This window comes from Lactuca serriola, chromosome 8, assembly GCF_051521515.1.
Source record: "Lactuca serriola cultivar US96UC23 chromosome 8, Lser_US96UC23_V15, whole genome shotgun sequence".
Taxonomy (NCBI): domain Eukaryota; kingdom Viridiplantae; phylum Streptophyta; class Magnoliopsida; order Asterales; family Asteraceae; genus Lactuca; species Lactuca serriola.
The window spans coordinates 307822598-307834685 of NC_136415.1; positions in this window are offsets into that span (position 1 = coordinate 307822598).

Below are 12088 nucleotides of genomic sequence, written 5' to 3' on the forward strand. Positions count from 1 at the left end.
ATGAGAAGTTTTGCATTATAGTTATTGAGAGTACAAGTGAATAATGTTGGTTTCCCCGGAAAACCCGATGTTTTCCGATAAAATAGTATGATCGTTTTGTATTATTGTATCATCACCACGAATGAATATGATTTCCCATGATTACTTAGATGGCATTGGATCTCAATGTGAGTCGTTATAACCATGCATGATAATGAGTAGTTCGTCTGTCTTGGAATTCTAGCGAATGCCCGAATTGATCTTAAGATTTTGTCACCCTAGACTGGCCGAGTCTAACTGTAGCGAACAGCTTAGGTGTGGAGGAGTCACCCCTGTATAGATCTATACACAAACTCTCGCTCTCCCTCCATGAGCCTTTGATTATAAGGACAGACTACGACTGAAAATTATTGGTGTCGCCCATTATTACTCACTTAATCCAAATGAAATTGATTAACCTTGATTAACGACCTGATTTTTGGTTACTTGAATAGAAGGTAAGCTTAACAGACGAGGAGAAGTGAACTATGAGGTCCTACTAATCACGTATGTTATTTAAGGCTGTCGAGTATACGAAGGACGTGTTGGCCCACTTCACATATGATTTATTTGGAACTTACTAGTGATGCTAATGGGCCACTAAGGCCAAATAACATGTAAAAGCCATTGAGGGTCCCCTGAAATGGGTTCATTTATGTTTACAGCCCTTGTTTTAAGAAAACTTTCCATTTTAGCCCCGTTAAATTTGATTTTTCGCCTATTTGGGCCTAAGTAGCCGAAAGCCCCAAATTTTAGCCGATTAGGCTAAATTTACGTTTTTTGTCCTTTAAAGCATAATATTTATAAGAACTCTTATTTTAGCTATTTTGACCTTTTGGTCCTTGTAAAAACCGTGAATGACATATTTTCCCCATCTTTTGTGTATTTATCAAAAAAATAGTCCAATAACAAATTTTATGTTGTTGTATGCTTATTATAAACCTTGTATGGTAGTTTATCTTGACATGTTAAGTGAAATGTATCATAAATCACTTATTCTTCCTCCTTGAACTATAGATCTCGAAATATCTTTCATTTTTAGCACATATTTACCACATAAACACAAGAAATCACACATAACATAGAAATACACATGGATCTACACATTTTACTTGTATTCTGCCCCATAAATCATTTGAAAATTGAAAATAGAGGGGTATGAACTCACCTTTGCTTGTTGTTGTCGTTTTTGAAGAAAGAAATGGAAGAGATTGATGAGATTCTCGGCCCTAACAACTTCTTGAAGAGACCTTCGAATTTGAAGTGTTCTAGGGAGTATGATCAAGAATTTAAGGTGGTAAGAAGAGTGATTAAGTTGTAGAAAGAAAGTATGTTGTCAAGATCTTACCAAAAGTATGTATCTTGGAGTGATTCTTGGATGAAAACATTCTTGAAATGCTCTTAATCTCTAGAATTTTGAAGGAGGAATGAAGGTGTTCTTGAGAGGATTTGGTAGTGAATTAAGTGTGTGTGTGTATGTGTGTGTGTGTGTTTGGTGATCCACAACCGAGAGTAGAAGAAGAGAGGGGAGAGAGAGTGGTGAATGACTAGCTTGGATACATGGATGATTTTGTATGGATGTATAATGGCAAAATGGAGGTGGTACTCCAAAGTCAGCCCTTCCCCTTTAATTCTCTTTTTTTGGTTTCCTACTTGGGCCGAGAGAGAAAAGGAAGAGAATGGCTTGGGCCTTTTGTGCTTGAGTCCATAATATGAGGCCCAATTTGATGATTTTCGGCCCATTGGGCCCTTAGAGTAGTTCACGGCCCAATTTATCATAATGGAATGGATTTGAGTCCATTAAAGCTATTTGGATTTGTTATGGCCCAATAAGACCCATTAAAGATAAACTAGTTCATTTTAGGCCTATAAGGCCCAAAAAGGTTAAGTCTCATGAGAGTGGTTCCAATTAGAGCCCATTTAATAGATCTAAGCCGAAGATAGTCAAATTGGAAGCTTATTGGTCCATTAGGCCCAACAAGGAAATCCTAGTCCATATTGGACTTAAACCGGGATTTCTAGGGCTTCCAATCTTTTGTTGACTATTTGAGTATTTGTATAGGGTGTTTGATGGAATTTTGTTGTCATTGAATAAGCATCATAAATGCTTTCAACTTTTAGTTACAATGCTATACTTGTTTAATTTTTACAAAGCATTAGAATTCCTAGTTGTGAGATCAGATAGTCCCAGAAACACAGATCTATGAATTGAATGCACTGAAGCTGAGTAGAATCGACTGAATAGAAACTGCATGCAAAGGACTACGTGAGTCGTTCTTCTGACTTGGCGAGTCAGGTCGCTAGTCCTAGATTCCCGGTTCAGTAGTAGCAAGTCTATTTAGAGAGTGGAGAAAGGACTCAGTGAGTTAAGTCGTGGATTTGAGTGTAGAGGGACTCAGTGAGCCTACGCCCTGACTCGACGAGTCCAAGGCAATCTCCTTACCCATAAGAATAGACTCGACAAGTTGTTCATACAAATCGGCGAGTCACAGACTGGACGTGTTCTTATGTTAAAGGTGAACTCGACGAGTTGATCATACAACTCGGCGAGTCGGATGAATGTTGGCCCGATAACAATACGGAAGGGGAACTCGTCGAGTTGTGGCTAAAATCGGCGAGTAGAGTCGGGTAAGGAAATAAAAGGAAAGATTGGGACTCGACGAGTTGGTGGCCCAACTCAGCGAGTCAGGTCAATGGGTTGTTGACTTTGACTAGGGGTAAAATAGTCATTTTACCCTAATATTAGTTATCAGTGTTTGATCAAGTGTATTTTGGGAATTGTAGTCGGGGAGTTACCGTAACAATAGTCAGACAAATCCTGATCAACTTTTTAACAGACAGCCTTACGAGGTGAGTTTTCCTGCCAAAAGGAACGGGTCGAAGGCCACAATGTCGGCCCGTTTAGTTAGCAGTAGTTTCGGACTACAGTCCGATGCAGTAGTTCAGTATGCTTGATGTATTTGTGATATAGGCTTGTTATGTGTCATGTGTTCCGGAGTATGGTCCGATGTAGTATGCAGTATATATGTTTATGTTATATGCTTTGATTATGTTATGATATGATCAGTTGGTTCCGGACTTCGGTTCGATGCAGTGGCCAAGGCCCTAGTTAGTTCCGGACTTCGGTCCGATGCAATTCCGAACTTCGGTCCGATGCAGTGGGCAAGGCCCTAGTTAGTTCCGGACTTCGGTCCGATGAAGTTTCGGACTTCGCTCCGATGCAGTGGGCGATGCCCTAGTCAATTCCGGACTTCGGTTCGATGCAGTGGGCAAGGCCCAGTATGTGCTGATATGTTATTGTATGGTATGTGGTAGTTTGGGGGAGCTCACTAAGCTTCGTGCTTACAGTTTCAGTTTTTGGTTTCAGGTACTCCAACTAGCAAAGGGAAGGGCTCGAGATGATGGCACGGCACACACCAAAGTTTAGCCTGGGAGTTAGACTCTGATATTTTAATATGATCTTGACACTACTTTCGATTTGATAAATTTGTTATGACATTTTGAGATACACGATTCATGGTTTTTATCTTTTGATATTTAATATTATGGTTTAGTAAAGTTTTCAAACAAAACTTTTTGGGTGGTATTTTTGGGATGTTACATTTTATATATGATAGTGGTAGTAGGAGGGGAATAGTCCCCAAGTTCGGTTGTTAGGAGTGAAGAGTAGGTCGGGCACCCTAGATATGCCTGGTAATATGATTATGTTATGATATGTGTGGTAGTAGTAGGGGGTGAAATAGTCCCCAGAGTTTGGTTGTTAGGATCGAAGGGTAGGTCAGCACCCCAGAATGGCTTGACACGGGTAGGTCAACAGACCAGAATGGCTTGACACGGGTAGGTCGGCACCCCCGTATGGCTGGACCTGGTAGGTCGGGCACCCCAGAATTGCCCGACAGTACTTATGCTATGTGATAGTATGGTATGTGGTATGATGGGGGAACTCACTAAGCTTCGTGCTTACGGTTTTCAGTTTTGGTTTCAGGTACTTCGTTTTCAAAGGAAAGGATCCGACTCGATTGCAGCTCATTACACTATGGTTTTCCGCACATGAGATCTTTGGGATTACAATCTGATGTTGTTTTATGATAACATGTTTTGATTATTTCTACTTCGGTTTTGACATGACATGATATTATGGATGTTTTATAATACGGATGGTTTTATAATAATGTATTTAAAAACGAAAAATTTGGCCTGTATTTTTGGGATGTTACAAGTTGGTATCTGAGCCTTGGTTTGAGGGATTCAGACATACTTTCAGGTTTGTTCGGACTCAAAATAAGGACTTGGTATGAAAAATTTTTAAAAGTAAAAATCAGTTTATAAAAAGAAGTCTGAAATGAGAAAGGAACTTTGAAAAGAACAAGGTGTGTGATGCGTGTAATTAGTCGAGCTCAAGTAAGTTTTCCCCAAGATATCAATACATATTATGATATGATATGATTATGAGAGCTGAATGCTAGATTAGGGATAGTGATCTAGGAAGGATGCCTTATATTTATGATATGATATGATTCATGAGTAGAGGATATAATGGTTTGATTGGAATATGATGGTTAGATTTTCCATTGTCTGAATGCTACTTGCTTTGTACTTTGTGGGACTCTTAGTGATGTGAGGTAGCTAATTGACATTACTGGGAATCTTTCAGCAGTTAACGACTGGTTGGGTTCGGTAACCTAGGAAATCCTAGGATATGTTTTAGTGGGTTAGTATTGAGGTCAGTGAGACTTGGGTGTACCAGTTTGAGGAAGTGACTTGGAGGATTCAGGAGGATTGCTGAGGAAAGTATGGATAAGTGTGGAAAGTAGTATTGGGCCCATACTACTGAAATCACAAGATCCATACTCAAATAGGTGAGAGTTTTGGAGAATCTGAGAAGCTTTAGGGAGGAGTTTGTGACCTGGTTTGGGGACAGAGGATGTTCCAGTTGTTGCAGCTTATCCATGGGCAAGTGAGCTAGTGGGCGTGACAGGGTGTCAGACCCTGAAGGATATGACATCCAGGAGTTGTAGATGCGAGATTGGTTGGAGCACCCTAGTAAGAGAAGGTCGTTCTAGGTGCGTATAGTAGAGGGTCCCGGGAAGAGACACATGACTTCTAATAATAGGTGAAAGGTCAGCGAGGCCGGAGTCAATGTAGCATGTATGGGAAAGTGCAAAAGAGAGTTTGTCGCTCCAAGGGTTTAGGCTGCTACACGGTAGTAGGGTTGGTCATGTTAGCAAAAGGTGTTGAGGATTCTTGAGTATATTAGAATCTTTGGAATGTCAGCTTGGAATGGTGTAAGCACCTAAGAATGAAACTCAGATTCTGCTTCCAGCTCAGTGTTGGGTTTTGGTATAATACAACATCCTATGGTGCACATACAACCCTAAATACCTTGGATCTATGTTTTCACTAATTAAACATGCAAATGGTTTCCAAGGCATTAAACCTATAACTAGCATGCATTTGACATAAACCATATAATATACTAGTTAGGGAAACATACCTTTTACGTGGCTTGAAGTCTTGATGTATTTGGCCTTAAGAGCTTAGCACCAATAGTATGAAATGCCTCAAATGGAATCACAACACACCTAGGACAAAGGTGGCTCTTGAGAGAGAATTCCATGCACCAAAACACCTCCATATTTCTCTAAGAAAAGAAGTGGTGATTTTGGCTATGGAGTAACCTATTTATATGTAGGATTCCAAGGGTCATGGGTATAACCCATAATCCATACCCACGGGTTTTATGAGCCATGGTTCATGTGGCCCAACTCTTTATGTATCCATACATAAACTTGGTCCAACATGGGTCATAAGCCCAACACATATAAATATAACTAATTATCATAATTAGTCCCCATAGATTTAATTAGTCTCTTTTGATCACTAAATTAATTCCAAATTAATTCTTGATTGATACTAATTAAAACATATGATTTCATATTAATATATTATAACTTATAATATATTAATAAACCATAAATAACCTTCTCTCAAAAGTCCATCCTAACAAATTGTCCTGATGATATGCAACCCAAATGGACCATGCTACTCTCAGGTCAAGTACATACCAATAATAATTATGGCCTTAGACATCTAATCCAACAATCTCCCACTTGGATAAGTCTAAAAATATTATTGCAAGTACGACTTCATTACCCGACTAGCAATTGTAGCTCTTAAAGCCGCTGTCGAACTCTGAACAAATCAATGACGCGTCCTTTAAATAAGGGATCATATATTCCTCCATTCTAGATATCATATGGACTGAGAAATGGATTATAATCATTCTCTCTGTCCATTTGTTGTTTCCCGATTTCTGATTTATGACGACTGACTAATTGAACAAATCAAATCAGTCCTGGCCCGGCCGAGCACTTCCATTTGTCATCATCAAATCATCGAGGGGCCCACATATATCGCTTTTATCCCAAAGGTAAAAGGAATGGATAAACTTCGACTCATATGGCTTATTCTACTACTTGTTGAATCATACACAAAGGCACGTTTTATAACACCGAGTTACCGAGTGCGTTTTCGTGCAATCAATGTACAACCAACTCATAGTAACAACTCATATCTCTAGGTTTGAAGAATATAAGATGTTATCGACTCATGATCACTCGTGATAAAATCCATGAAGTGAGTCCAATGAGCGCGGGTTGAATCCAATACTCATAACTTATGAGCACTCATGAGTGTTGTAGCCCTTTGTCCAACATCTTAGACCTCTACAAGCCAACCCATGACAGTCTTACTTCATATCTACTTCCAACATATGACTGACTGTGGATGGTTTGAATAACTTAGTCATTCCGGAAGAATAACCTAGTTTATTCTGGAAGTCAAAACATGCAAAGTGAAACACAATAATAATCGAATCAAATATGGTCTTAGAAATTATGAATATAAATAAAACACCTTTTATTTATCACCATATGATTACACATTATTCATTGTATACTGTTTCAGCTATCAACTTTATTCTTGAATTAAAACAATAGTTGTCCCATGCTCCAAGCATACACACTATGTTTTTCTAAACACTAGTCATGCCACACACCAAGTATGCATACTATGTTTGTCTATGATCTTTACTTTGTGAAATAGATCAATTGAACATAACTCCAATGATTCTCATTTCACAGTCCCAAATCTTACTGCAAATGCAAGAATTCCAAATTCATGCCAATTACTGAAATCTGTTAGATTCTAAACTTATATGCATTGATCCTCTTGTAATGATTATGCACAAATTCATAAAGACTTGGCAACAATCATTACAGAGTATTCCAAAGGAGATCAACTCCTTAGAAACATCCTTCTTGCATTAAGTTTCCTAATCATACAGATTGAATACTTTCTAACTTTGAAGCATTTCCATATTCCATTTTGACTATCAGTTCTGAACAAGAGTTGCCTCCATACAGATTATGTCAATATGGTCCTTCTAGAATTAATACTATACTTCCAACTGTCCTTGAGCAACCAATCTTTGGTAAACCTTAGATTGTTCTCAACAATTGCTTAATCATTTTAGTCCTATCAATTTCTAGACCTTTTTCCCTTCTTCATGCCCCAGGCATTTTAAAAAATTAGAAAGAGTGAATATAGCACATGTAATCGATCCTATATCAGAAGCATATGGGACACGATTCATGATGTCTCACATAAAGACTAAACTAGTCTTTTGCTTTAATATTTCCATTTCTATTTTCCAAGTTCTCATAATTCAGATTATGAAATGGGATGCTGTAATCATAATCGAATTTTAGAACGCAAATAATGTACCCATATAGAATTTCCTTATGTTGAGCCATCCCAACATGAAATTCATATATATATTCTTGACTAAATACGATGAAGACCTCAATATAAGCTTTTAGATCTGAGATGAAGTATAATTTCCTCTCCCTTAATTATAGCAAAACAACTTTTTCAACCCCTGCAACCTCACGAATTGAAACTTTTGTTTTCTATAATTAACATTGCTAGCTTGCAATACTTATCATAATTATCATGCTCCTACTAACATGATGATTATTAGCATAACACTTATGCTCCCACTAGCTTTGACATGTACCCAGAAATCAACTAAACTTCTAGAAATCAATACTTTATTGACTTTCTTACTAGAGTTCAGATTTCTGATACTAGATTGCCTTGATAAGACTTTATCAATATCATACACCTCTCTTAGATAGCTCACATGTGTGTCTAAACAATTATGAAGAGGGATGCCGTAATCATAATGTTTAGACCTTTAGTCATTCCCATAATTGCTATCTACTCAAAATCTACTTAGTGAAAGAGTTTCCTTACCATCATTTTCATGAATCGAAGAGAAACATTATGACACTTAGATTTAATGGTGTATGTGTTCTTATCCATGTGAAATGTCAAAACCATAGTCACAAGACAAGGATAATGACAAAACCAAACTCATATGGATTGAACTTGTGCAATCTTAACTTCTTGCCACCTGGCAGCTCAAGGGCCTGCCATTGCTTCCAAGTAGTTATGCAAACAATTAAGAACATGTAGAACTCAAATATATAGTCAACTTAACTGGAATGGGCACATAAATGTCAGGATCTTTTAGACTCCCACTGTCTCCTTGACCTATACGAATTTCTTGCCAAATATTCAAGAGATAGTGTGGATTCTAATCAAGACAGACACTTAACACAATTAGCCTTAGTTGGTCTTTGTTTTATCCAAAACATCACAACTTACCAATTTCAAATGTACAAGAGTAGAAAACTTTTACTCTTACATTTGACAAGTGTTTTAAACCTTCTTTAAGACATGTCGCTCAAGTTACAATCTTAGAGTATAACTCTATGAATTGTTTTGGAATGAAGTATGAATCATCTTCTTGATTTAACCACTTCAACAATTCATAACTCCTCTTCTTAACTATCATAATGTACTTAGAGGATGAATTGTGATAAGGTCTCAAAATCATTAAGATGACCTTAAAACATGATACTAAAGTACTCTCCTATCTTTTCAGATTTGAGAAACTTTTATCCTTCTGCCTAATTTGATTCTTCTTATTCGTTCTGTCATACATTGAAAATTTTCCAATGTTTCATAATTATACTTAAGCTTGTAAGTATAATCATATTTACTAAACCTTAGTAAATCATGACGAATAGTCTTGTCCATCTTTTGTGATGGACTTTGAGAAGTGCACAAGAAAGTGGACTTGATCCCTTAGTCCTTCTCTTGACTCACACATCCATGTGAACAAGTAGTTAGTCTTAATTTTTTCCAAAGCTCGAAAGTTATCATTCATCATACTATACAACTTGCATGATTCCAAGTTTCGGTCCAATTGAAACTTGGGTTATGAGAATCTTTCCTTATTTTTTAAATTTAGACACTATCACAAATGAACGAATCAAATTCATATTTCCAATATTGCTATAAACATACAAACATCAAGTTTTCATGAATGCCATTGTAAGGAGATAAAAATAAAGTAAAACAAACTTTTATTTATTTTAAAACGCGGAAAAAACTTTTTCCTTACAATGTAACTTGAAATGAAAACTATGTTATTACTTGTTTCCTAGTAATCTATCATAACTCCTAAGAGTAGCTCAAGAATCCAATCTTCAATCAAGTGATAGAAATCCATCTTCGCGATCAGATTCAACATACTCTTTCTTTAAGTTTCCTTCAATTTTCCTTTGATTCTTAAACATCAACATGTGACCCAGTCACATCTTGTAATAAGAATCCCAGAATAGAAAACTAACCGAGTTAGATAGTGGACCTTACCTGAAATAGAGTCAAACTTATTGACTTTACTAGCCTTATGATCTTTCAGGTAAAATTGACAGCTTCGCAACCAATGCCCTTTCCTTTTGGCAATAGGACCATATGGACCGTTAGGTAATAGTACATGGGACTATCTCAGACTTAGCCTTTCTCTTTACCATTTGGTCAACCGAGTTGACTATGGCCGATCCCTTTCCATTGGGAAGAGAATGCTTTTCTGGATTTCCTGTGTCACTATTGTCCCTGTCCATAAAGTTTTGGGAAGTTGATCTCCTAATCAAATTTGCTTTACTAGTACACTAAATCATTTCTGATTTAGTAGCACAAACCAAATAGATAAGATCATTAAGGGTCTTGTCATAGTCTGTTTCATAGGAGTCCCAAGGAACTTACTATGTGACTTAGAAAGTGATTGAACCACTAACTTTCTTAAGACTTTGACACCCAACTCTCACGGCTTGTTAGTATGTGACTTCATCTCCAAGATGTGATCACACCTAGACCTTGCCTTGCCAATAGGGCTTGAGTGACCTTGAACTTGTGGGTTAGGGAGAATAATTGGAGGAGGTGGAGGAAGTGAAGTTCCAAGATATTTGGGAAGATCATAGATGTCTGAACTAGACATATTTTGGGAGATATTCAAGATAGTTGGTTTAAAGTCCTTAATATAACACCCAATATAAAATGTTAAGGCTAGGACACAACAAACTATTTTATAACTTGGAAGAGGGATTCCGTAATCCAAGCTACAAAATATTTGAAGGCATGTGAATGACGATTCACCAATTTCCACCATGAAAAACAAAATAATTTATTTGGTTTTAATTGGATTTGAAACTCCTAGATCTTTTGAGATTCATTGAACTTTTCAATGGCATGTTTCAATCTCGAGTGTGCCCTTCAATTTTTGTTACTGGGATGCCGAGGATCACAAAACAAGGTGTGAAGTAACCATGGAAATTACTTGGCACCCTTAAGTGTTTACCCCTCAATCGATGTGCCGGTTAACCACACACGCTCCATCGATACTATGATAAACATTAAGTTACCCTTTTCCTACCTTGTTGAATACGAGTTAGTGTGCCGGTTAACCACACACGCTCCACTAACCGACTTAAACAAAGTGCAAAGTGTAATTTCATGGATTAGCACCTTATTCACATTTTCCTAAGTAACTAAGATTGGGTATCTATAAAAGGTTTAGTTACTTAGTATTTATCATTAATACTTTTAATGAAGGGAGAATTATAGTCCTTGTCCTACCCGTTCGGCTAACGACCCTCCACCGGTCAAGGAAGCGGTGGGTGAGAGTGGACACCCATTAAACTGCCATTTTATAGGCAGTAACCTTATACCCCCTTATAGACCGGCTTCGTGAATGAGGCCTACTAACGGTAAGACTGACTTTACTCTTATACATATATATAAATATTATTAACTTATAATATTATAAAGTATAAGGGTTGAATTTTAACTTTTAAAACTCTAAGGTCTAGTTTGGAATTAAAGTATACATGGGGGGTAACTTTACAAATTCCAAAACTTGAGGACAAGTTTTGAAACCTTTAAAAACTCTTGGCTTTTTCATAACTTATGAGTTTAATTAAGGTTTAATGAAAAAAAAATTCAAGTTCCATAACTTGAGGACAAGTTATGGAAGACATTAAATCATTTAATGATGACATTAAAAATAGAGACTCTTTTGTTTTCATAACCTATGAGACTTAATTACACTTTAAAAAGAAAAACTCTTCACTTTCCATAAATTGAGGACAAGTTATGGAGTTCATAAAAACCATTAAGATCAAATATCCCAATTAACACAATAATCAAATAATTTTTCTATGATCTAGATTAAACTCATAAGTAAAGATAATTCACATCAACAATTTTCAAGAAATTAGATAATCATATAAACTAATACAAATCTTGAAACTTTTATAATTATCCTTTGAAGAATCCTGGACTTCATAACCTAAAAAGTTAATAAATGAGACATTTCACATCCATAACTTATAGAAGTTTCAAAACACTTAAGATCATAACTTTAAAAAAAAACTTTTGAGTTCCAAAATTTTATGACAAAATTTGTAACTCCTTAAAACCACTTGGATCAAACTTTTAAAACAAATAAAATAATCATATCATTCTATCTTTTAATAAATTGACCTAATTCAACTCTTGTAGTAAAGTGACTCCAATTTTACAAATAATTAGTTTTTCATAAATCAAGTAATTATCATAAAGTTTGACAAACTTCATGTTTTTTTTCATTTTTTTTCATCAA